The sequence below is a fragment of the Protopterus annectens genome, chromosome 12.part0, assembly GCF_019279795.1.
Source record: "Protopterus annectens isolate FY-2018-M chromosome 12.part0, PAN1.0, whole genome shotgun sequence".
Classification (NCBI taxonomy): Eukaryota; Metazoa; Chordata; order Ceratodontiformes; family Protopteridae; genus Protopterus; species Protopterus annectens.
Window position 1 is genome coordinate 1,137,085,400 of NC_056746.1, and position 24,905 is coordinate 1,137,110,304.

General features: G+C 45.0%; 1 protein-coding gene across 2 annotated transcripts in view; it reads right to left on the reverse strand.

Annotated features, from left to right (window-relative positions):
- NFS1 (NFS1 cysteine desulfurase) overlaps positions 1–24,905 on the reverse strand; it is a 2,153,374-nt gene that overhangs the window by 1,327,732 nt on the left and 800,737 nt on the right. The gene's annotated exons all lie outside the window — the stretch shown is intronic.

Here is a 24,905-nt window from a genome sequence, read left to right on the forward strand (position 1 = left end):
ATTGCTATCAGAAAGCGTCCAGTGGACTTTGCCCAATGCCAAATTCTGAGGGCCTCTCTGCATAACGGGTAAGATCTGGTTCCCCCTTGCTTGTTTATGTACCAGACCACTGACATGTCTGTCTGAACTGTCACTGTTCCCCGAGGTAAGGACTTGTGAAAGTGTTGCAACGCTAGAAACACTGCCCTCAGCTCTAGAACATTGATGTGCAGATTGTACTCCAAGTTGGACCATTGACCTTGGACCGTTTGTCCCTGAAAGAATCCCCCCCCACCCTATCAGGGAAGCGTCCGTGGTTAGAGTTGCTACCGGACTGGGTAAGACAAACGGTCGTCCTAGTGTTAGCTCTTGACTGTGTATCCACCACAAGAGATCCTTCTTGCAAGAATTCGTGATCAAGATTTCGTGAGACAGTGGAAGTTGTAGATATGACCACTGGGCGAATAGCATCCATTGAAGAATCCTCATATGCATCCTGCCTAAAGGAACTACAAGAAGGGAGGCTGCAATCAAGCCTAGCACTCTTAATATTTGTCGTGCAGGGACTCTTGTGAAGGAGCGAAATTTGATGCCTGAGGTCTGATACTCTTGGTGGGGGGAGAGTAACTTGAGCCAGGGAAGTGTCTAGCTGGGTTCCTATAAATAAGATACGCTGTGACGGCGATAAGACAGATTTTCCAAAATTCACCGTTATGCCTAGTGAAGAGCAAAGACTGATGGTGTAGTCCCTGGCTTGTAGAAGACGATACTCGGTGGTGGTGGATAGGAGCCAGTCGTCTAGATAAAGAAACACCTGGAATCCGTTTAGTCTCAAGTGAGACGCTACTACTGCCATGCATTTGGTGAACACCCTGGGGGCTGAGGTGAGACCAAAGGGCAGAGCGCGAAACTGGAAATGACTGGCTCCCAGCCGGAAGCGCAGGTGATCTCTGGACGCCCTGGCCATCTTGATATGGTAGTATGCGTCTGTGAGATCTATAGAGCACATCCAGTCGCCCTTCTGCAGAAAAGGGAGGATTGACTGAAGCGTGACCATCCGGAACTTTTCCTTTTTCACAAAGGTATTTAACTTGCTGAGGTCTAAAATTGGCCTCCAGTCCCCTGTTTTCTTTGGAACTAAAAAGAACCTTGAGTAAGTTCCGGATCCTATTTGGTCCGCTGGGACTGGTTGGATGACTCTGTTTTCGAGCAACCTTTCTATCTCTATGGTTGCTTGATCTCGCAGAGTGGGTGGTCCGTCTGGGAGTTTTTTGGAGTTGGGTGGCATTTTTATGAAGGGGATGTTGTAGCCTCTGGTAAAGTACAGTTTTGTACCTACCATAAATGTAGATGTTCGAGGATCCACATTGCTGCAGTCCTAACCATTGGGTAGTCCGCTGTCCCAGTCGGCCCGAATACCAAATTATATGGCTGACGTCGGTCAAGGCGCATTAGACTGACGTCAGTACGTCAGGGTACTAATGCGCATGACCGACGTCATATCCTCAGTCTTTTCTTGCCCCAGATGTCAGAAGACCCTAAAAAGACAAGGCCAAAACCAAAAACACCAAACATTCCTGCACCAAAAATATGTACAATATATACAAAATTACAAGAGTATAACCTCACCTACACAACCACCCCTAAACACAGAGGGAAGGAGGGAGGTAAATTGGACTGCAGCAATGTGGATCCTCGAACATCTACATTTATGGTAGGTACAAAACTGTACTATGTTCTTCATTCCACATTGCTGCAGTCCTAACCATTGGGTAGAATCCCAAAGCAGAGGTAAGGGAGGCTGGCAAATCATAAGGAAGCAGGAGCTGTCAACATGCCTTGCAAAATAGCTGTGGCAAAACCAGCCCTAGATTTAGAGTAGAGAGGAAGGTGATAATGCTTAGAGAAAGTATGCACTGAACTCCAAGTAGCTGCCTCCAAAATATCCTTAGTTGCCACCCCCCTTAGAAATGCTGTAGAAGTGGCAGTAGCCCTAGTGGAATGAGGCCTAATCCCAGCTGGAATCTCCTTGCCATGATGGGAATAACAAAATGCAATGCAAAACCCAATCCACTTAGAAATAGTTTGTTTTGACACAGGCTTGCCCTGAGAACTCAAAGCAAAAGAAACAAACAACTGCTGAGACTGCCTAAAATCCTTAGTCCTGCTTAAATAATAACGCAACTGCCTGTGTACATCTAAAGTGTGCAAAATCTTTTCCCCTTATTTTGGGGATCTGCATAGAAAGTAGGCAAATGAATAGTTTGGTTTAAAGCCACACTAGAAACCACCTTAGGCATAAAGGAAGGATTAGTACGTAATGATACCCTATCCTTATGGAAAATCAAAAAAGGCTCTACCGCCATAAGGGCCTGCAATTCAGAAACCCTTCTTGCAGAAGTAATGGCCAACAAAAAGCAGTCTTCCATGACAAGTATTTCAATTCAGCAGTAGCCGCAGGCTCAAAAGGTTGTAGAGTAAGTTTCTCCAACACAAAATTGAGATCCCAAGCAAGAGTAGGAGCTCTACGTGGGGGTCTTATATTCTTTGCCCCTCTAAGAAATTGCTTGAACAAAGGATGCGAAAACAATGGTGGGTCACAATCATAGTGAGCTGAAATTGCTGCAGCATGAATCTTAATGGAAGAGAAAGACAAACCTTTGTCCAATAACTCAGTAAGATATTGAAGAGCCACACTCAAATTAGGCTCAGAAATCTCCAAATTCTTTGCAGCACTCCAAAATAAAAATCTCTTCCATTTTTCTGCGTACACTTTCCTTGTACTAGGTCTTCTGGCTTCCATAATCACATTTAAAACTTGTTGAGGAAGTTGAGACCTGCTGTGTTTCAAAACAGAATATGCCAGGCTGTTAGATGAAGAGAGTGAAGCTTGACATTGAGCAGGTGACCGTCCCTCTGAGACAACAGGTGTGGAATCAAAGGTAAAGGCCATGGAGGCTTCCTTACCAGACTCCTCAGTAATGGGTACCAGTGTTGCCGAGGCCAATCTGGAGCTATTAAAATCATCCTTGGCTTGTCTTGTCTGACCTTTAGGAGCACCTTTGGGAGAAGAGGCAGAGGTGGAAAGGCATACACATGAAGATTTTTCCAACTGAAAGAAAGAGCATCCACTTTCCAAGCTGTGTGATGAAACCTCTTTGTGCAAAACTTTGGCAGCTGGTGGTTTAGTGGAGAAGCGAACAGATCTATGTCTGGAGTTCCCCATGACACTGTCAATGTTCGAAATACATGAAGATCCAGTTTCCACTCGTGGGGATCCATGATTTGTCTGCTTAACACATCTGCTAAGGAGTTCTGTGCTCCCGGCAGAAACCTTGCCTGAAGAGTTAGTTGCAAGCTGAGCGCAGTCTCCCATAAAATCATTGCTTGCCTGCACAACGGGTAAGAATGTGTTCCCCCTTGTTTGTTGATGTACCACATGACAGTTGTGTTGTCTGTTAGAATCAACACCTGCCCTGGAAGAAGTAACTCCTTGAAAGCCATTAATGCAAACTGGACTGCTAACATCTCCTTCATGTTGATATGTAGATGCTGTAGTCTGGCAGGCCACTTGTCTTGTATCCACTTTCCATTTAGATGAGCTCCCAAGCAATGTCTGAGGCATCTGTCGTTAGAATCTGACTCGCCTCTGGCCGGGTCACAGAGAGTCCCTTGTTTAGGTGACATTCCTGAGCCCACCACAAAAATTCCTGTTGAATGCAAGGTATTATTTGAATGACAGTGTCCAAATCCTGGCAGTGCTGTGTCCATACATTTTTGAGATACCATTGCAGCTTCCTCATATGCAGTTTGGCATTGGGAAGCACCAGAATACAAGATGCCATGAACCCTAAGGCTTGAAGGACTGTCCTTGCAGTCAGCCCGGACTGAAGAGATAGTTGATGGAAGTAAATGGAAAGATTCATTTGTTTGTCCGGGGTTAAAAAGGCCATCTGGGCTGCTGTATTCAGTCTCACACCCAGAAAGCACATGTCTTGAGAGGGTACTAGACTGGACTTTATTTCGCTCACAGAATACCCTAGGCATCTTAGCACTGCTATCACATATTCCAAATGCTGTAAAGGTCTTCCTTTTCTTGAGCCAGAATCAGGCAGTCGCCCAAGTAAGGATAGATTTGAATTCCTTTTAGCCTGAAGTAAGCTATCACTGGAGCCAGAACCTTTGTGAATACTCTAAGGGCGCAGTAGATAAGCCAAAGGGCAATGCAGAGAACTGATAATGGGAATTTCCAGCTCAAAACGTAGATACTTCCTGCAACTCAGTCTGATAGGCACATGAAGGTAAGCCTCCTTGAGATCTAAAGTTACCATCCAGTGATCTTTGCCCAGCAGAGGTAAAAGCTGTTGTAACGCCAACATTTTGAACTTGGGAATGTCCAGATAAGTGTTGAGGATAGATAAATCCAAAATTGGTCTCCACGTGTCCCCTTCTTTGGTACTAGGAACAGGCGAGAATAAAATCCTAGGCCCCTTTCTGGCACAGGGACTGGCTGAATGGCCCCTATTTGGAGTAACAGAGAAATTTGCTTGTGAGCCTCTTTTCTTTGTAGAGGAGGAATGTCTGGCATGCCTTTGAAAGGAGGCAAGGTATGGAAATAAAACCTGTAACCGTGGTGAATGATATCCAAAACCCATCTGTCTTGGGTAATTAAATCCCAATTTTCTTTGAAAAGAGCCAGCCTTCCTCCCAAAGGTGCTGCCAGACGAGAATGTACTGGCAGCTGAAAAGGCAGGTCATTGGGTCCGTTTACGAAAGGACTGACCCCTGCCCTCACCAGAAGTCTGAGCAGGTGAACTCCCTGTTCTAGGCCTAAAAGAACCTTGAGCTCTGCCCCTACCACGCCTAGACCTACCCCTAGACTGGGAATCATAAGCAGGATATGTCCATCCCTTAGTAGGCCAATTTCTACTAAACTGGAGGCTGCACCTGCAAAAATCTTTAACAGTTTGCATAGACTTAGCCTTGTCCTCCATTTTCTTTAAAACTGCTTCCACAGGCGAACCAAACAACACGTCAGACTGTAAAGGAGCATCCAAAATCCTTGTCTTAACATGCTCAGCTAAATTCTGATCCCTCAACCAGGCGTGCCTCGAAGAACAGAACCAGTGGCAGCCACCCTCGAGGAGGCCTGCACAGCATCAAAACCACATTGCAGTGAATGCTTACCCACCTGTTCAGACACATGAACTAAATCCTGCAACTCTTTACACTCAATACCTTCCGCCAGAGCATCCACCTTAGACTTCAATTGTGAAAGGAGATAATTTTGATATTTTAACATGTGAAACTGGCAATTCAACGCCTCATGGCTAAAGTGGAAGAAGTATACACTTTCTTTCCCCATCTATCCAAAGCCCTTGCCTCTTTATCAGGAGGAACAGGATTTTTAACAACAGAAGCCTTAACACCTTTAGGCCCCTGAGAGATAGTTTCCGGGTCTGCCCTAGGACTCTTAAAAAGATACTTGTGAGCTTCAGGCACCCTATAGTACCTATCAGGTTTAACTGGGGCAGGAGGCAAAGAATCAGGGTTTAGGGAAGCCTCTGCAAAACATCTTCCACCACATTCAGAACAGGAGGTATAGCTAAAGGCCTATGCTGGGGTAAAACAAGAATTCCCTAAGCCTCTTCCTGGAATCAGAGAAATCTTGGCCTTCCCATTTAAAATGCTCCCTCATGGAATGCAGAGTCTCTGAAAATGAAAAATCCTCAGGAGGAGAAGCTGACGGAGTAGAATCATCCACATCAGAATCAGAATAAGGAGGATACTCCTGCAAGTCTTCAGCCGAAGACTCAGAAGCCTCGAACACTGCTCAAAACTCTCAAACTCAGGCTCCACCCTGGGCCTCTTATCAGGAGGGGGCATAGAGCCTCTAATCATAGTAATCAAATCCTCTGCCATTTTAAGCATATGTTTCTTAGGCAAAGATCCTGAAGAGCTAGGAGAAACCCCCACTGAAGTTAAACCTGGCCTGCCTCTCAAAGAAGCCTTGGAAAATACAGGGAAGGCTCTAACCACCTTAGGAAGAGAGGGAAGAACAGCCACCTGAGAAGCCCCTTCAGCCTGGCCTACCTCCTGAGAGGACACATCCTGTAACAGTAAAGTCTCTCCTGAGACTCTAAAGAAACTCCTGGTAAAACCTCCGGCTCCACAGAGCCTTCTAAAGAACCGACGTCCGGGACTGCCGGTTCTTCCACCCTAGGCTTTGCTGCTTTGTTCTTGCGCTTTTGGACGAAGCGCCGGAGCATCCGACGGCATTTTATAATTACAACGCTTCCCAAAACTAACCTGGCACAGTCTAACCTTCTCTTAATAGTGCGTTTGTTAAATCTAGCACAAGAGCGCATCCAACAACGCCGTGCTCAGGCCCTAAACAAGGTATACACAAGGTATGGTAATCCCTATGAGGTATCTGTTTCCCACAAGAAATACAGTTATTCACTTTTTCTGACATCCGGTTAAATACTGAGGCAAGAAAAAACCAAAATATTCCCCAACGGGGTACTTAGCCAACTTTGATTCGGTCTGAACTCCGACTTCAGAAAATTTCAGAACGCCAACCTGCACTCGCAAAACTGCTTCTGCATCGGACCATGCGGCAAAAAAGACTGAGGATATGACGTCGGTCATGCGCATTAGTACCCTGACGTACTGACGTCAGTCTAATGCGCCTTGACCGACGTCAGCCATATACTTTGGTATTCGGGCCGACTGGGACAGCGGACTACCCAATGGTTAGGACTGCAGCAATGTGGAATGAAGAACATCTATGCTTTTTACCCAGTAATCTGATGTAAGATTTAGCCAGGCCTCTGGGTATAAAGCCAAGCGACCCCCGACTGCCTCCAGAGTAGGACAGCCGGGCCTGCACTCAGGAGTGCTGGAAAGGCTTTCCAGAGAAGGTATCTCTGTCGCCCTGATTTTGCGGACCCCCTCTGCCGGCTGGGCGGCGTCTTCCGTTTCTTCCCCCTCCTCTGCCTCTGGAGGGGGCGTCACTTTGGGTGTGCTGAAAAGATCCCAGAGTCTTTCGGAACCACATTTTTCCTCCTCGTTGCCCTTTAGGGTAGGGTCTAGATGGAACGGAAAAATGGACACCTACGGCAGACAGGGTCTTCCCTTCTTGTTCACATCTCGTGAGAGTCTCCTTTACTTTGGGCCCAAACAAGGAGGCACCATAGAAGGGGGCGTTGGCAAAGGAAGACTTAAAGGCTTCCGCAAAGGAGCATAAGCGCAACCAGGATTGTCTTCTCAGGGCGATCGCTGAAGCTGCCGCTCTCGTATGAAATCAGCCTCATGGACGAGTTGACTATGGAATTTAGGGTGTTAAGTTGCGCTGTCACTTTCTCGGCGACAGCAGCATCTGTGTGTCCCTGGAGAGTGTCTCCCAGTTCCTTAATGAGATCTCTCTGTAAACGCCTGAAATGCGTAAGGTAGTTGAGCGATCGGATGGAAAAAGTCGCCAAACTAAATATGCGCTTCCCATATCTGTCCATTGTCCTAGAATCCTTATTAGGAGGATGGACTGAGGAAGATGATTCAGACATCTCTTTCTTAGTGGCCGCCGCCACCACCATAGTATCTACGGGAACTCCTTTTGTAAGATAGGATTTATCTTGGGGAGCCGTCATGTATTTGTTTGGTTTACGAGGGACTGGTTCCACTGTATCAGGTGTTTCCCAAGCCCTCCGAGCTATTAGATCCATGAGATCATCAAAGGGTGGAGTCACCCAGGAGGTAGAAGGTTGAGTCCCAAATGCCTTCAGTAAGACCGATACATCCACAGAAGGGGTAAGGGTTTGCCAGTCCCCCCTTTGCTTCAGGATTTCCAAAATGTCTGCAAACGAGACATCCTCAGAGGTGGACCGTGGGGACCCTTCTGTTTCATCTAAATCGGTATCAGATGTGAGAGATTCCTGAGGGGAATCAATGTGCCTCCTCTTGCACAGTCGTTTCCTCGGAACATCCTCAGCGGGAGCTTTTGGGGATGCATCTGAGGAACCAGAGTCGCCCTGTGGGGACTTCTGAGGCATTGGGTCTCGACGCTTGGTAGGTACCGAAGGCACAGAAGCAGAACGCGGACCTTTTGGGGAAGGAGATGAAGATACCGATGAAGTATGTGTCTGATCAGACAAGACCTTCCTCATGATGTCAAAGGCACCGGTGCCCCGATCCGAAGAAGGAGGTCGTTTCTCCGGAATCAGAACCACTGGCTCCGACACCGCGGACAGATCCGAACTAATCTGAGCCGAGGCACTGAGGGGAAGAGTCGGAACCGATATCTCGGTTCGACTATCCCCCCTTGGAACCCAGGAAAGATCTTCGGCTCCGAGACTCTCCGGCTGGTTCCGAAGGAGTCGAGGTCAACGGAGCCGATAGCACTACTGGAGGCTTCGGCACCAAGGGCTCTACAATCATCAGTTCTTCAACTCCTAACACCGATGACTCGACGGGTCTCGGAGGAGGAAGTGTCGAGGGAACTGGAATAGCTTTGAGTTTCGAAACCAGCTGGGACGAAACCTAGATTAATTTGGACAAAGCCGAGTTCTCCATAAGCTTCTGTACCACTCGGTCCACATCGGAGTCGGAAAGTGGCCTCAAAGAATGGGTCGAAGGGATCGAAGCAGTCACCGAGCGAAGGATAGCAGACAGTGGTACCTCTGATACCGGCTCCAAGACCTGAGCCTCGTGCAGCGATAAAGTCTCGACACCCGGCACCAAAATCATAGGAGCCGGTGTCCGAATCTGAAAAGAGATGCTTGGAGCCGATGACTTGGGCTCCGACACTCTTGAAGACTTCAACCCCTTCGAAGACTTAGAAACCTGTTCAGCCTTGTCCAGGGCCTCCTGAAACTCGGGTTTAAGCAACCCTCTGTCAACCAACTTCCTGCGTCTTTCCAGCATGACCCTCCCACTAAAGGAATGACAGATGGAACAGTCTTCCTGCAAGTGGAGAGGGCCAAGACAGTAGACGCAGGATGAGTGGTTGTCAGTAATGGACATCTTCTGTCCGCACTGACACCTTTTAAAACCAGATTTGGTCTTTTCTGACATTTTTAAAAGAAAGGGAAAAATCCAAGAAAAAGCACAGCACACTTAAGAAAAAATCCCTATAATACAATTTAAATGTAATATATATATATAGAAACTGTAAAACACACACACAGCACACTATGATACATATATATATGAAAAATAGAAAAAGTTAAAGGCAAAAAAACTTTTTTTTTTTTTTTTAAGTACTGTAAATTCTGACAGAAAAACGGCCTAAGGCCTTTACTAAGAATTTTAAACTAACTAACTAAACTAGTCTTAAACAACAACTATATAATAAGACTTATCAAACACTATAAAGAAAGAGTATAAATTGTAAAATTAGAAGTATATAACAAGAAATATATAGTAAAAATTCTACTGGCCCGAGCCTCTCGATGTGATCTGCTGCTAGCGGCAAACTAGATCTGAGGGTTAGCACCTGAGGATCATGGGATAATACTGTGCCTCGAGCTTTCTTGAAGATGCGGAGCTGGTGATGCGGCCGACTCGGAGCCGAGGATCGGCTTCGAATCCGTGTGTAAGAACAAACGGCGAGATTGAACAATTTCACATGGTTGATTAGAAGAATATATGAGGGATCGGAGGCACAAATTAAATTGGGTGGGGTCCTCCAATAATTTCTGCTTGAGTAGAAGAACCAGGCAGGGTTGTCCACCTTCCCCTTTGTTGTTTGCATTATATTTAGAACCATTGGCAAAGAAAATAAGGGACTCAGAAATCCAAGGATATAATTTGTATGGTAGTCAGGAAAAGCTGGCTCTATTTGGAGATGATATTTTATACATGACAAAACCAGAAAGGGACATTACAGTGTTGTGGGACATTTTAAGACAGTTTCAGATCTTCTCGGGATAAAAAAATGAATGAAGCTAAAATAAAGGCAATAGTGGTAAATTATGTACCCACACACAAATTGGCCCAACAATGTCCATATTTATGAGGACATGACAAAATTAAGTATTTAGGAGTATGGATTAGAAATGACATTGTGGTAGCAGCAAAGGATATGTGGGGAAGAGACTAAACAGAAGATAATACAAAAATTGAGAAACTGGAAGTTTTGTTATATGGCTATGGATACTAAGATACAAGCCATTAAAATGTTTTTAGTCCCTTTAGAGTTATACACAGCTCATGCATACTTTAATCAACCGGAGAAGTTGTGGACAGCAATTAGAAAAAGAGCTGAAGGATTTTAACTGGGAAGGGAAGACAGCAAGGGTCAAATGGGATAAGATGATTCTACCAACAGAACAGGGCAGACTAGGCTTACATAATTTGAAGGGTTATATTTTAGAGCAACAAAGTCAAGGCTCTTGTACATTGCACAAGAAGAATACTACAATTCTAAGTGGAAAGGAATGATGCTAACACAGGGAGGAAGATCAATAAATAAGGAGAGATTGGGATTTTGGATGCAGACTCTTAAGGAGAGCAATCAAAATCATAAAGAGTATTATATTCATAAAATAGCAAGGAGTATTCTAAGTATCAAACCAGCAGAATAATGGAGAAAATAAATTTTGCCGATAGGGTTGACTGTGGTCAGGGATACAGATAACAGGCAAGAGGGGGATGGAATTTATTGGAGAAAACTGGCACAGGAACTAAGGTATTAGGAGCAAATAACTAGAAAGGGAAAGGTAAAGTACAGTTTTGTACCTACCATAAATGTAGATGTCCGATAGGAATGCATCTGCAGTCTTTACAAATGGGTTGTCCTGTCGTCAGGCAGCCCTTCGGTCGGCCGGATTCCAAAGTCTGGGTCTGGCTTCGGCTGGTGTCGCACTTCACCCGACGTCATTGCGGCAAGTCTTCGGGTATAAAGGCATCAGCCGACGCCATTTTCCTCAGTGTTTCTTGCCCCAGATGCCAGGTGCCCTCTTGGATGGCTAAATTTGGATAAATGCCAAAGTTTCCAAATAGTAGAGAGCAAACACACAAAATAAGCATGTATGTACATATATACAAACAAATACACCATAATAGATCCCCCCCAAGCTAGCTGAAGGTTGGCAAATTCCCTAGGAGTACCTCAGAGGGGAAGGAGGGTAATCCTGACTGCAGATGCATTCCTATCGGACATCTACATTTATGGTAGGTACAAAACTGTACTATGTCCTTCAAGGATGCATCTGCAGTCTTTACTAATGGGTAGAATACCATAGCTAAACTAGGAGAGGAGGAAATGAGTAGAGATTATGGTGTAGTTAGGATCCCTTGCAAAACAGCAGTGGCAAAACCAGCTCGGGATCTAGAGTATAGAGGTAAATTATAATGCTTGGCAAATGTATGCACTGAGGTCCAAGTAGCAGCCTCTATAATGTCCTTGGTAGCCACTCCTGAAGAAAGCTGTGGTAGTGGCTGTAGCCCTTGTGGAGTGAGGCCTGATGTTCTCTGGAGTTTTCTTTCCATGGTAGGAGTAACAAAATCTAATGCAATTTCCTATCCATTTGGAGATTGTCTGTTTTGAAATTGGTTTTCCTTCCTTTCCTGTTGCATATGCTACCAGAAGCTGGTCAGTTTTTCTATTGGTTTTTGTCCTGTCCAGGTAGTAGCGTAATTGTCTATGTACATCCAAGGTATGTAAGAGCCTTTCTCCCCTGTTCTGTGGGTTGGGGAAGAATGTAGGAAGGTGGACAGCCTGATTTAAAGAGACTCTGGATACCACCTTAGGCATAAATGTAGGATTTGTTCTCATGGACACTATCTTGATGGAAGATCAGGAAGGGTTGCACTGCCATTAATGCCTGTAGTTCAAAGACCCTTCTTGCTGAAGTTATTGCCAGCAGGAAAGCAGTCTTCCAGGATAAGTATTGTAATTCTGCTGTTGCTGCTGGTTCGAAAGGGGGAAGTGTCAATTTTTCTAGCATAAAGTTCAAGTCCCATGCTGGCAATGGAGGTTTCCTGGGAGGTTTCACATTTTTAATTCCTCTCAGAAACTGCCTGAGCAGAGGATGAGAGAAGACAGGAGGATCCAAGCTGTATTCTGCTGAAATAGCTGATGCATGTATCTTGATGGAAGAATAGGACAGGCCTGTATGGAAGAGCTCTGCCAAGTACTCCAGGATGTTGGCTATGTTCACCAGTGTCACATCTTGCCCCTTTGCAGTACTCCAAATGAGATATCTTTTCCATTTTGCTGCATAATTCTTTCTTGTTGAAGGTCTACGAGCCTCCAAGATTATGTCTTTAACCCTTTGGGATAAATTTGGGTTAATTGCTGTTATGTAATGTTCCAGGCAGTTAGCTGCAGAGTTTTCAGGTTTGGATGCAGGATGTTGTAGTTGTTCTGTGTTAACAGTAATGGGATCAGGGGCAGTGTCCATATTTGTTCCCGGAACATGCTCCTCAGCAATGGATACCAATGTTGTCTTGGCCAGTCTGGAGCTATCAGTTTCCAACTGAAAGATAGGGAGTCCACCTTCCAAGCAAGTGGGTGGTACGTCCTTGTGCAGAATTTCTTTAGCTGGTGATTGAGTGGGGATGCAAACAAGTCTATTTGTGGTAATCCCCATTCTCTTGTGATGGCTTTGAAGATGTCCGGATGCAGCATCCATTCGTGGGCATCTGTTGTAGTTCTGCTTAATATGTCTGCTAGAATGTTTTCCTTCCCCGGTACATAAATTGCTTGTAACTGAATGTTGTAGCTCAGAGCCACATCCCATAGGTCCAGTGCCAGCCGGCATAGAGGATATGAGTGTGTGCCTCCCTGTTTGTTGATGTACCACATAACTGTGGTGTTGTCTGTCCTTATCATCAACTGACCTTCTTGGAGAAAAGGTCTGAATGCCTGGATTGCTAATTTTACTGCCATCATTTCCTTTAGATTTATGTGCAGGTGCAGCTGGTCTTGAGTCCATAGGCCTTGAATGTACTTGCCCAGCATGTGTGCCCCCCAACCGAGGTCTGAGGCATCTGTCGTGATGGTTTGTCTTGGTTGACTTTTGCAGAAGGGCAATCCTGTGTTTGATTGGCAGGCCTGAGCCCACCATAGGAACTCTTGCTTCAGGCATGGGATCATTGGAATTTTGGTTTCTAGGCTGTGCTTGTGTTGGGACCACAAATTCTTTAGGTACCACTGTAGCTTTCTCATATGCAGCCTGGCATGAGGGACCAGTATTATGCAGGATGCCATGAAGCCTAGAGCTTGTAGCACTTTTCTTGCAGTTAGATGGTTCTGCTTTGTTAATGCCAAGAAGTAGAGAGGAAGTTGCTCTTTCTTTTCTGCAGTTAGAAATGCCATTTGTTTTGATGTGTCCAGTTCTGCACCCAGAAAGGTTATGCTTTGGGATGGAATCAGCCTTGACTTTTTTATATTGACTGTATATCCCAGGGCTTGCAGCAGGTAAATGACTCTTTGTAAGTCTTCTGTTAGTTTGATTTTGTTGTCCGCTTGTATCAGGCAGTCGTCCAGGTAGGGATAGATTTGAATCCCCTGAAGTCTGCAATGAGCGATTACTGATGTCAGGCATTTCGTGAACACTCTGGGCGCAGTAGATAAGCCAAAGGGCAATGCTGAGAATTGATAATGCTCTGATCCTGCAAGAAATCTGAGGTATCTTCTGCAAATTGGTCTTATGGGGACGTGCAGGTATGCCTCCTTGAGATCTAGAGTTACCAGCCAAGACTCCTTGCCCAGCATGGGAAGAAGCTGCTGTAGGGTCAGCATTTTGAATTTTGGAACAATGAGGAATGTGTTTAAAGCAGACAGGTCTAGAATAGGCCTCCATTTGTTTTCTTTTCTTGGTACCAGGAAGAGTCTGGAGTAAAATCCCTTTCCTTGCTCCATAGATGGTACCTTTTCCACAGCTCTCATTCTTAATAATTGAGATATTTGCTTTAGAGCTTCTGTCCTTTGAGTAGGTGGTAGGTTTGGCATTCCTCTCTTTCCTGGTAGAGTATGGAAATGGAACCTGTAACCTTGGTCTATAGTTTGCAAAATCCATTTTTCTCTTGTGATGCAATGCCAGTTCTTTGAAAATAAGGTTAGCTTTCCGCCTAAGGGTGCTTCTAGTTGTTCCCTGGTAGGCGGTGCCACCGCCAAGTCACTGTGATTGAGTTGTTGTAGTGGTGGTGGCTGCATCCGTGCCTCGCTGGTTGTTACCCTTGCCACTGGCGTCCCCTGTAGGCACCCCTGGATTGGTTTCTGCCTCTAGAGCGCCTATTCCTGCCTCTTTGTGCCTTAGAGGAGTCCGGAAAGGACCAATTCTTGGAGGGCCAGTTCCTGCTAAACCTTGGAGGTTGAACCTGTAAGAAATCTTTCACTGTTTGTACAGATTTTGCCTTCTCTTCCATCTTTTTTAGTACCTGCTGTGCAGGGGAACCAAATAAATTGACCTTGTCCATAGGTGCATCCAAAAGCTTTGATTTGACATGGTCTGGTAATGCCTGTTCTTTCAACCATGCATGCCTCCTGATAACTGTGCCAGTCATGGCTGATCTAAAGGAAGCCTCCAGTGCATCATAGCCACATTTTAAAGAATGGTTACTAACCTGCTGTATGTTATGTACCATTTCTTGAACATACTTTTTATCTAAAGATTCTTCAGAGGACAGCTTTTTAGTCAACTGGTCAAGCATAAACTCTTGATATTGAATCATATGAAATTGGCAGTTCAAAGCTCTAGCTGACAAAGTAGCAGAGGTGTAAACTTTTTTACCCCATCTCTCTAAGGACCTGGATTCCCTTTCAGAGGGGAGGGGGTTTTTAGTAGAAGTAGCTGCTACAGCTTTAGGGCCCTGGGAGATAGTCTCTGGATCTGCAAAAGGAGCCTTATATAAATGGTGATGAGTGTCCGGGACCCTGTAGAACCTATCGGGCTTATAGTCTCTGGATCTGCAAAAGGAGCCTTATATAAATGGTGATGAGTGTCCGGGACCCTGTAGAACCTATCGGGCTTAGCAGGAGCCGGAGGTAATGAATCAGGAGCAGTGCAAGCATCATTAAATGCATCATCAACAACAGAAAGAACTGGAGGTATAGCTAAAGGCCTATGCTGTGGCAAATGTAGAAAGGTCCTAAGCCTTTTTCTGGAGTCTGGGAAATCTTGGCCCTGCCACTGAAATTGTTCCCTCATAGCATGCAAGGTTTCCCCAAAGGAAAATTCCTCAGGAGGAGAGGCTGAAGGGATGGACTCTTCAGCATCAGAGTCTTCGTAAGGAGAATAAGAAGCCTCAGGAGGGTCTGTATGTTCTGATTCATCAGAGGAATCATCTGTGGATACTGGCTCAGGGGGCTCTGCTCTAGGCCTCTTTTCTGGAGGAGGGAGAGAGGCCCTGTCTAGATGAGGCTGGGCTCCACGAATTAAAGAGATGAGATCCTCAGCCAAAGAAAGCATATGGGAGCTGGTGCTGGGCCTGTGAGAGGGGGGCTTGGCAGGCACCGTTTTTGATGCTTTGGCTGCTTTAGCCCTGGCAAAGGCCTTAATAGACATAGCTGCAGGAGGCCTGGCAGCTCCACGTGCAGGGGTTGAAATATCCAGGGGAATGGTGTCTGATAAATCCTGTGAAACCGCAACAGAAGGTTGGATTTCAGAAGCCGTTTCTACCAGGTTAGAAGAGGCCTCGGTAGAAGGCATGATTTCGGCTGAAGAAAGAACCGCTTGCTCGGTTTCGGCCGAAACCGAGACACTCGCGGTTTGCTTAACCGCGGTTTCGGCCGAAACCGCGGACCGCGACTGTCGGTCCTTTTCTTTGCGTTTTTTGGTAATTTGTGTAGTCGGAGGATCCGACGGCATAATATAGGCAAAATCGGAGCCAAAAATCTGTTCAGCAAACTACGACCGACGTCTAAGCGTCCGTCGGTTAAAAGAAGCACAGGCTAGACAAGCTGCTACGTCGTGGTCTGGGCCTAAACAATGTATGCAATAGGAGTGGAAATCTTTATGAGGTATTTGTTTCCCACAAGATAAACAGTTATTCACTTTCTCTGACATCGGCTGAGGCAAGAAAGAGTCCCCAACGGGGTACTTAGCTTTTTAGAAGTCTTGGTAATATTCGGTAGTAGTAATCTCTGGATCTGACCGACCGGCACTTGCGAACAGCTTCTGCTTCGGGCGCCACGCGGCAAGAAAGACTGAGGAAAATGGCATCGGCTGATGCCTTTATACCCGAAGAACTGCCGCAATGACGTCGGGTGAAGTGCGACACCAGCCGAAGCCAGACCCAGACTTTGGAATCCGGCCGACCGAAGGGCTGCCTGACGACAGGCAACCCATTTGTAAAGACTGCAGATGCATCCTTGAAGGACATCAGAATGGAAAGAGGTCAAGAATTTATTTGGACTGCATGTTAGAGACTGCCTTCCCTATCAAGGATTGATATCAGAGTATAGGTAAAGAGAAAGAAATAGGGGGCTCCTAAATGTAAGAACAGCACTGGTAGAGTTTTTAATAGAATCTAGAATCTGCTGTTAGAAAAGGAATACTTAGTAAAGCATATAAAATATTGCATGATAATTATCAGGATCAATCAGAGGAGCTTAGAAAGGACTGAGGAGAGAGAGTAGATAAGCAAATCTCAAAGAGACAATGGAGGGATATATATCTATATCTCCCAAATATGCAAGTCTAGAAGATTTAGGATCTTTGTCTGGAAGTGTTTACACAGGTCCAAAGAATTTTTCCTCAGGTGGATAGCAAATGTTGGAGGTGTGGACGAGCAAAAAAGAGGTAGATGGGAACATATTTTTTGGAAGTGTGATGAGCTGGCAAACTTTTGGGATTCCTGCAACCACTCTGTCACAGATGCTGGGTGAGAAGAATGGACTGACTGGGGAGATGATTTTTTGAGTTATGCTTCAGAATGGGAATTGCCTAGACATAGTAAAGCCTCACTGAGTCTTATTATGGTGGCTGCCAAAAAGTAATTACTAGAAAATGGAAATCAAAGTCTAGACCAGAGTTACTAGAAGTAGTGAATATAGTGAGAGAGATAAAACAATTGGAACTGGGATCTTTAGAAAAGGGAAGGAGCAAGCTACAAAGGAAAAAATGGGAAATGTAGCAACAATATATGCAGAGCAAGAACGAGGTTTAAGAAGCAGAATTTGAATGAGCTATTAACTGACAATGACTACATGGTTTAGAAATAATGTATAATGTTTACAACTACAGTTGTTTCAATAATGTATGTGATGTAACTGTTTGCAACTAAAGTGATATCATTTTGTATGTTTTTCATTTATATAACTAAGACTGCCTTTGCCATATGTGAAAATTTAATAAAGATGTTTGAAAAAAAAAAAGACTGTACCAAGAAAAAACAGAGCTCTGGCTTACTAAGTTTGCACATGAATGCAAGCTAGGAGCAGTCACTGAATCCGCAAATGATTTAGCCATCGTGCAGGAAGGTTTGTCCCAAATAAATAACTGGTGCAAAGCACAGAAACTAAATGCCAAAAAATGCATTACTGTATCCTTTAAGAAGTAATCTCCCCCAGGGAACTAAAACATTGACAATACACTCTTAAGGGTCAACCCACTTGTTTGGGATTTGGAAACTTATGTGGACAGTGACCTAACTTTTGACCAACATGTGTCCATTACTGTAAAAAAGTCCTTCTATATTCACAGCTTTTAAACAAAGGAATTGTGTCTAGATCTAGAAATGTCATTGCCCCCTTTACTCAGCCCAAAGTAGGACAATCACTGAATATAACGCTCCCTTTTGCATGCATCTGTCCAGACACATGCAACAACTTAATACCCAGAGAGATACTTTACTCAAAGGATACAAGGCTTAAAAACATGCCCTACATTGGCCGACTCAAAGCCCTCTCACTACATCCAGTATCCTACTGACTGCTAAAAGATGACCTGTGTATGGCATCCACGGCATCCTCAGACTCATTACTGAAGAATTTACTAAATTATCAGCAGGTCACATGGAATAGTACAGTTTTGTACCTACCATAAATGTAGATGTCCGAACTGGATAGCATCTGCAGTCATAACAACTGGGTTGTCCTGTCGTCAGGCAGCCCTTCGGTCGGCCGGATTCCAAAGTCCGGGTCCGGCTTCGGCTGATGTCGCACTTCACCCGACGTCATCTCTGCTGGTCTTCGGGTATAAAGGCATCAGCCGACGCCATTTTCTTCAGTGTTTCTTGCCCCAGATGCCAGTTGCCCTCTTGGAAGGCTAAATTTTGGGTAAAAATGCCAATGTTTCCCAAAGGATAGAAGGCAAACACAAAAATAAGCATGTATGTACATATATACAAACAAATACACCATAAGAGACTCCCCCCACCAGCTAGCTATTAGGAGGGTAAATACCCTAGGAGTACCACAGAGGGGAAGGAGGGAGGGTAATCCTGACTGCAGATGCTATCCAGTTCGGACATCTACATTTATGGTAGGTACAAAACTGTACTATGTCCTTCATGGATGCATCTGCAGTCATAACAACTGGGTAGAATACCATAGCCAACTAGGGGAGGAGGAAGAATAGATTATGGTGTGGTTAGGATCCCTTGCAGTACAGCAGTGGCAAACCCTGCTCGGGATCTGGAATACAGAGGTAAATTATAATGCTTGGCAAATGTATGCACGGAGGTCCAAGTAGCCGCCTCAATAATGTCCTTGGTTGCCACTCCTCGTAAGAAGGCTGTGGCAGTGGCTGTTGCTCTTGTAGAATGAGGTTGTATGTTCTGTGGAATTGGTTTTCCATGGAAGGAGTAACAGAATCGTATGCAATTTCCTATCCATTTGGAGATTGTCTGTTTGGAAATTGCTTTTCCTTCCCTTCCTGTTGCATAGGCTACAAAAAGCTGGTCAGTTTTTCTGTTACTTTTGTTCTGTCCGGTAGTAGCGTAGCTGTCTGTGTACATCCAAGGTATGCAGCATTCTTTCCCTCTGTTTTGTGGGTTGGGGAAGAAGGTAGGTAGGTGGATTGCCTGGTTTAGGGACACTCTGGATACCACCTTAGGCATAAATGTAGGATTAGTCCTCATGGACACTCTGTCTTGGTGGAAGATTAGGAAGGGTTGTACTGCCATTAGGGCCTGAAGTTCAGAAACCCTCCTTGCTGAGGTTATTGCCAGTAGGAAAGCAGTTTTCCATGAAAGATGCTGTAGGTCTGCTGTTGCTGCTGGTTCAAAGGTGCGAGTGTCAACTTTTCTAGCACAAAGTTCAAATCCCAAGCTGGCAGTGGTGGTTTCCTAGGAGGTTTTACATTCTTGATCCCTCTGAGGAACTGCCTGAGTAGAGGATGTGAGAAGACAGGTGGATCAAAGCTGTATTCTGCTGAAATAGCTGATGCATGTATCTTGATGGAGGAATAGGACAGGCCTGTATGTAGTAGCTCTGCCAAGTACTCCAGAATGTTAGCCATATCTATATTCGACACATCCTTCCCTCTTTCAGCACTCCAAATGACAAACCTTTTCCATTTTCTGCATAGTTCCTTCTTGTTGAAGGTCTGCGGGCTTCAAGGATAATGTCTTTAACCCTTTGGGAGAGATCTGGAATAGTTGCTGCTATGTGATGTGCCATGCAGTCAGCTGCAATGTTTTTAGGTTTGGATGCATGATGCTGTAGTTGTTCTGAGTTAACATCAAAGGCATCAGTGGTATTGACCACATTTTGTCCCGAGACATGCTCCTCAGCAATGGGTACCAGTGTTGTCTTGGCCAGTTTGGAGCTATCAGGATTATCCTTGGACGTTCCTCCTTGATTTTTAGTAATACCTTGTGTATCAAGGGAAGAGGTGGGAATGCATATGCTGTCAGGCCTTTCCAGCTGAAGGAGAGCGAATCCACTTTCGATGCAAGTGGATGGAATGTCCTTGTGCAGAATTTTTTGAGCTGGTGGTTGAGAGGGGAAGCGAATAGATCTATCTGTAGCATTCCCCATTTCTTTGCGATGGTCTTGAAGATGTCCGGGTGTAGCATCCATTCGTGAGCATCCGAGGTGGTTCTGCTTAACATGTCTGCTAGAGTGTTCTCCTTTCCCGGTACAAACATTGCCTGTAACTGGATGTTGTAGCTGAGTGCCAGGTTCCAAAGGTCCAAAGTCATTCTGCATAGGGGGTATGAATGAGTGCCTCCCTGTTTGTTGATGTACCACATGACTGTGGTGTTGTCTGTCCTCATCATCAAATGGCCTTCTTTGAGAAATGGTCTGAATTTTTGGATTGCCAGTTTTACTGCCAGCATTTCTTTTAGGTTGATGTGCAGGTGAAGTTGGTCCTGCGTCCACAATCCTTGCACGCATTTGTCCAGCATGTGAGCCCCCCATCCTAGGTCTGAGGCGTCTGTTGTGATGGTTTGGCTTGCTTGATATTTGTGAAAGGGTAAGCCTGGGTTTGACTGGCATGCTTGAGCCCACCATAGGAACTCCTGTTTTAGGCATGGAATTAGTGGAATTTCTGCTTCTAGGCTGTGCCTGTGTTGGGACCATAAATTCTTTAGGTACCACTGTAGTTTTCTCATATGCAGTCTGGCATGTGGAACCAAGATTATGCATGATGCCATGAAGCCCAAGGCCTGCAGAACTTTTCTTGTTGTTAGCTTGCTGTGGTTTGTTAGTGCCAAGAAGTAAAGAGGGAGATCTTTTTGTTTTTATGCAGTAAGGAATGCCATTTGTTTTACTGTGTCCAATTCCGCGCCCAAGAATGTCCTTGTTTGGGATGGAATCAGCCTTGATTTTTGCAAATTGACTGTGTATCCCAGTGCTTGTAGCAAGTAAATGACCCTTTGTAAATCTGTTGTCAGCTTGCTTTTGTTGTCCCCTTGTAGCAGGCAGTCGTCCAGGTATGGATAAATTTGGATTCCCTGTAGTCTGCAGTGGGCGATTACTGATGCCAGGCATTTTGTGAATACTCTGGGCGCAGTAGATAAGCCAAAGGGCAATGCTGAGAATTGATAGTGCTCTGATCCTGCAAGAAATCTGAGGTATCTTCTGCAAATTGGTCGAATGGGGACGTGCAGGTATGCCTCCTTGAGATCTAGAGTTACCAGCCAACACTCCTTGCCCAGCATGGGAAGAAGTTGCTGTAGGGTCAGCATCTTGAATTTTGGGACAATGATGTATGTGTTTAAGGTGGACAGATCGAGAATAGGTCTCCAACTTTTTCCTTTCTTGGAACTAGGAATAGTCTGGAGTAGAATCCTTTGCCTTGTTCTGTTATTGGTACTTTTCCACAGCTCTCATCTTTGTTAATTGCATTATCTGCTGCAGAGCTTCTGGTTTTTGATTTGGAGGTAGGTTTGGCATTCCTCTTTTGACTGGTATAGTGTGGAAGTGGAACCGGTAACCTTGGTCTATGGTTTGCAAAATCCACTTGTCTTTTGTGATATAGTGCCAGTTCTTTGAAAATAAGGTTAATTTTCCGCCTAAGGGTGCTGCTATTTGTTCCCTGGTAGGCGGAGTTAGAATCAAGTCACTGTGATTGCCCTGTTGTAGTGGTAGTGGCTGTGCCTGTGGCTCTGTTATTACCTTGCCACTGTCGCCTCTGTAGGCACCCCTCTGGATTGATTTCTGCCTCTGGAACGCCTATTCCTGCCCCTTTGGGATCTTGTGGAGTCAGGAAAGGACCAATTTTGGCAGGCCAGTTCCTGCTAAACCTTGGGGCTGAACCTGCAAGAAATCTTTAACCGTTTGTACAGATTTTGCCTTTTCTTCCATTTTCTTCATTACCTGCTGGGCAGGTGTACCAAACAAACTGGTCTTATCCATAGGAGCATCTAATAACTTAGCTTTAACATGATCCGGTAAAACTTGTTCCTTCAGCCATGCATGTCTTCTTATCACTGTGCCAGTCATGGCTGATCTAAATGAAGCCTCCAGTGCATCATAGCCACATTTTAAGGAATGGTTACTAACCTGTTGTATGTTATTTACCATTTCTAATAGATTTTCTTATCTATAGAGTCATCAGAGGATAGCTTTTTAGTTAACTGATCAAGCATAAACTCTTGGTATTGTATCATGTGAAACTGACAGTTTAAAGCTCTAGCTGAGAGAGTAGCAGAGGTGTAAACCTTTTTGCCCCATCTGTCTAAAGACCTGGCTTCCCTTTCAGAAGGAATAGGGTTTTTTGCTGTGGTTGAGGCTACTGCCTTAGGGCCCTGGGATATAGTTTCGGGGTCTGCAAGAGGGGCCTTGTATAGGTGATGATGAGTGTCTGGTACCCTGTAAAATCTATCTGGTTTGGCAGGTGCTGGAGGTAAAGAATCTGGTGCAGTGCAAACATCATTAAATGCATCGTCCACAACAGAGAGGACAGGAGGTATAGCTAAGGGCCTGTGTTGTGGTAGGTGCAGAAAAGTCCTAAGTCTTTTTCTGGAGTCTGAAAAATCCTGTTCCTGCCATTGGAAATGTTCTCTCATGGCATGTAAGGTTTCCCAAAGGAGAATTCTTTTGGTGGGGAAGCAGCTGGAATGGATTCTTCAGCATCTGAGTCCTCAAAATTGGAGAAAGGAGCCTCTGGCTGGTCTGTAATATCTGAGTCTTCCACAGAATCATCAGAGGACACAGGCTCGAGGGGCTCTGCTCTAGGTCTCTTTCTGGGGGCTGAGAGGCCCTGTCTGGGTGAGATTGAGATCCCTAATTAAGGATATTAAATCTTCTGCCAGAGTAAGCATTTGTGAACTAGAAGTGGGCCTGGTTGAGGGGGGGTTTAACAGGCACTGACTTAGTAGATTTGGCTGCTTTAGCCCTGGCGAAGGCCTTAATAGACATGGCTGCAGGAGGCCTAGCAGCACCACGTGCTGGGGTAGAGACATCCAAAGGGATGGTGTCTGATAAGTCACTAGTAACCACTGTAGTAGGTAAAATTTCTGAAGCCGATTCAAGTAAGGTAACCGGAACCTCAGTAGTAGTCATTGATTCGGCTGTACTCTGATCAGTTTTCTCGGTTTCGGCCGAAACCGAGACACTCGCGGTTTGCTTAACCATGCTTTCGGCCGAAACCGCGGACCGCGAGTGTCGGTCTTTTTCTTTGCGTTTTTTAATAATTTGGGTAGTCGGAGGATCCGACGGCATAATGTACGCAAATTCAGAGCCGAAAAACTGTTCAGCAAACTCCGACCGACGTCTAAGCGTTCGTCGGTTGAAAGAAGCACAGGCCGAACAGGCTGCTACGTCGTGGTCTGGGCCTAAACAAGGCAAACAGTAAGAGTGGAAATCTTTATGAGGTATTTGTTTCCCACAAGTTAAACAGTTATTGACTTTTTCTGACATCGGCTGAGGCAAGAAAGAGTCCCCAACGGGGTACTTAGCTTTTAGAAGTCTTCGAAGGAGTATTCGGTAGTAGTAATCTCTGGATCTGACCGACCGGCACTTGCGAACAGCTTCTGCTTCGGGCGCCACGCGGCAAGAAAGACTGAAGAAAATGGCGTCGGCTGATGCCTTTATACCCGAAGACCAGCAGAGATGACGTCGGGTGAAATGCGACATCAGCCGAAGCCGGACCCGGACTTTGGAATCCGGCCGACCGAAGGGCTGCCTGACGACAGGACAACCCAGTTGTTATGACTGCAGATGCATCCATGAAGGACATCAGAAATACTCAGTCTAGGGATCTAAGCCTCTTCTGCAACATCAAAAGAATGGTTTGGAGAAAAGGCAAATGTCACAGAGGGTACACCGTTGCTCTGGAACAGACTTCCACATCCACATAAAACAAAGTTCATCCCTGTCCATATTCAAGCAGAACTTAGATCTATGGATGGGAAACAAAAGAATTACCCTGGGACTGTCTGCTGTGCTGCTGTGTCTTTTGGCTTTTCCCGGTTAGGGGTCGCCACAGCGGAACTCTGGTCCGCTAATGATTGGTAGTTGATTTTTAGGTACCGAGTTACCAGCTCTGACGCACAACCTTCAACGAAGGTACGCCCATTCACGCATGTCTCCATGCAGAAGACACTCTAGCTGAGAATCGAACCAGACAGCATCTTACTGTGTACTATTAATGCACAGAGGCAGCTCCTAAATGCATTTTTCCATTCACAGATTACCTCATATTATCAAAGGTACGATCCCAGTTATTCCCATTAGGAGTAATATATAATTGGCAACCATCTATAACCAAATGGGATAGGTTATTTCAGGGAAACTGGCTAGGCTTAAAATGGTCCACAAGCGCAGCTAGCCTAGTACTTACCTACGCACCCATTACCTTTACTGAATCTACGATGGAAAGAGTCTCAAACAGAAAGTTGATCAGTAGATCTTATAATGTAAAAATAAATAATTTTTAGAGACTGAATCAATATAATTAGACAAAACTTGGAAGTAAGATTAGGAAGAACTTTAGCCCCTCAGTACCAAACAGATACAAGTCTGGACACAAGTTATGGAATTAAATCTAGGAAATTTAGAATTTTTGCATGGAAGTGCCTCCATCAGTACTTCTATATCCCTAGTAAGTTATACAAGACATTCCCCCGAGTTAGTGATGTTTGCTAGAGACGTAACTTGCAAAAGACAGGAGACTGAGAACATATTTTCTGGGTATGCACCAAGCTAGAAACATTCAAAAAGGAAATGCAATGGATGATTAAACAAATATGGGTATCCAGTATAAAAATGATTACGGAGATCATATTAAATTGATAAGGAATTTAAGGGGCCTAGACAGTCAGGCTTTACTCTAATAATGCTGGTGGCCAAGAAGGCAGTAACTAGGAAATGGGGAAAAAAGAGGGTCAACTATCAATAAGAGGAGTCCAAAGGGGTGGTGGTCAGGTGAAGAAGAAAACGTGGGACAAGTGGTCTCAGCTTGTGTTTGGTTTCTCAAGATGTAGAGATTGAGACAGATTTATCAATTGTAAACACTGTGTTAAAGGTAGCCCAACTGTGCTAATTAAGTATTGTGGTTGGATGTACTTAAGATACTTGGTGGCCA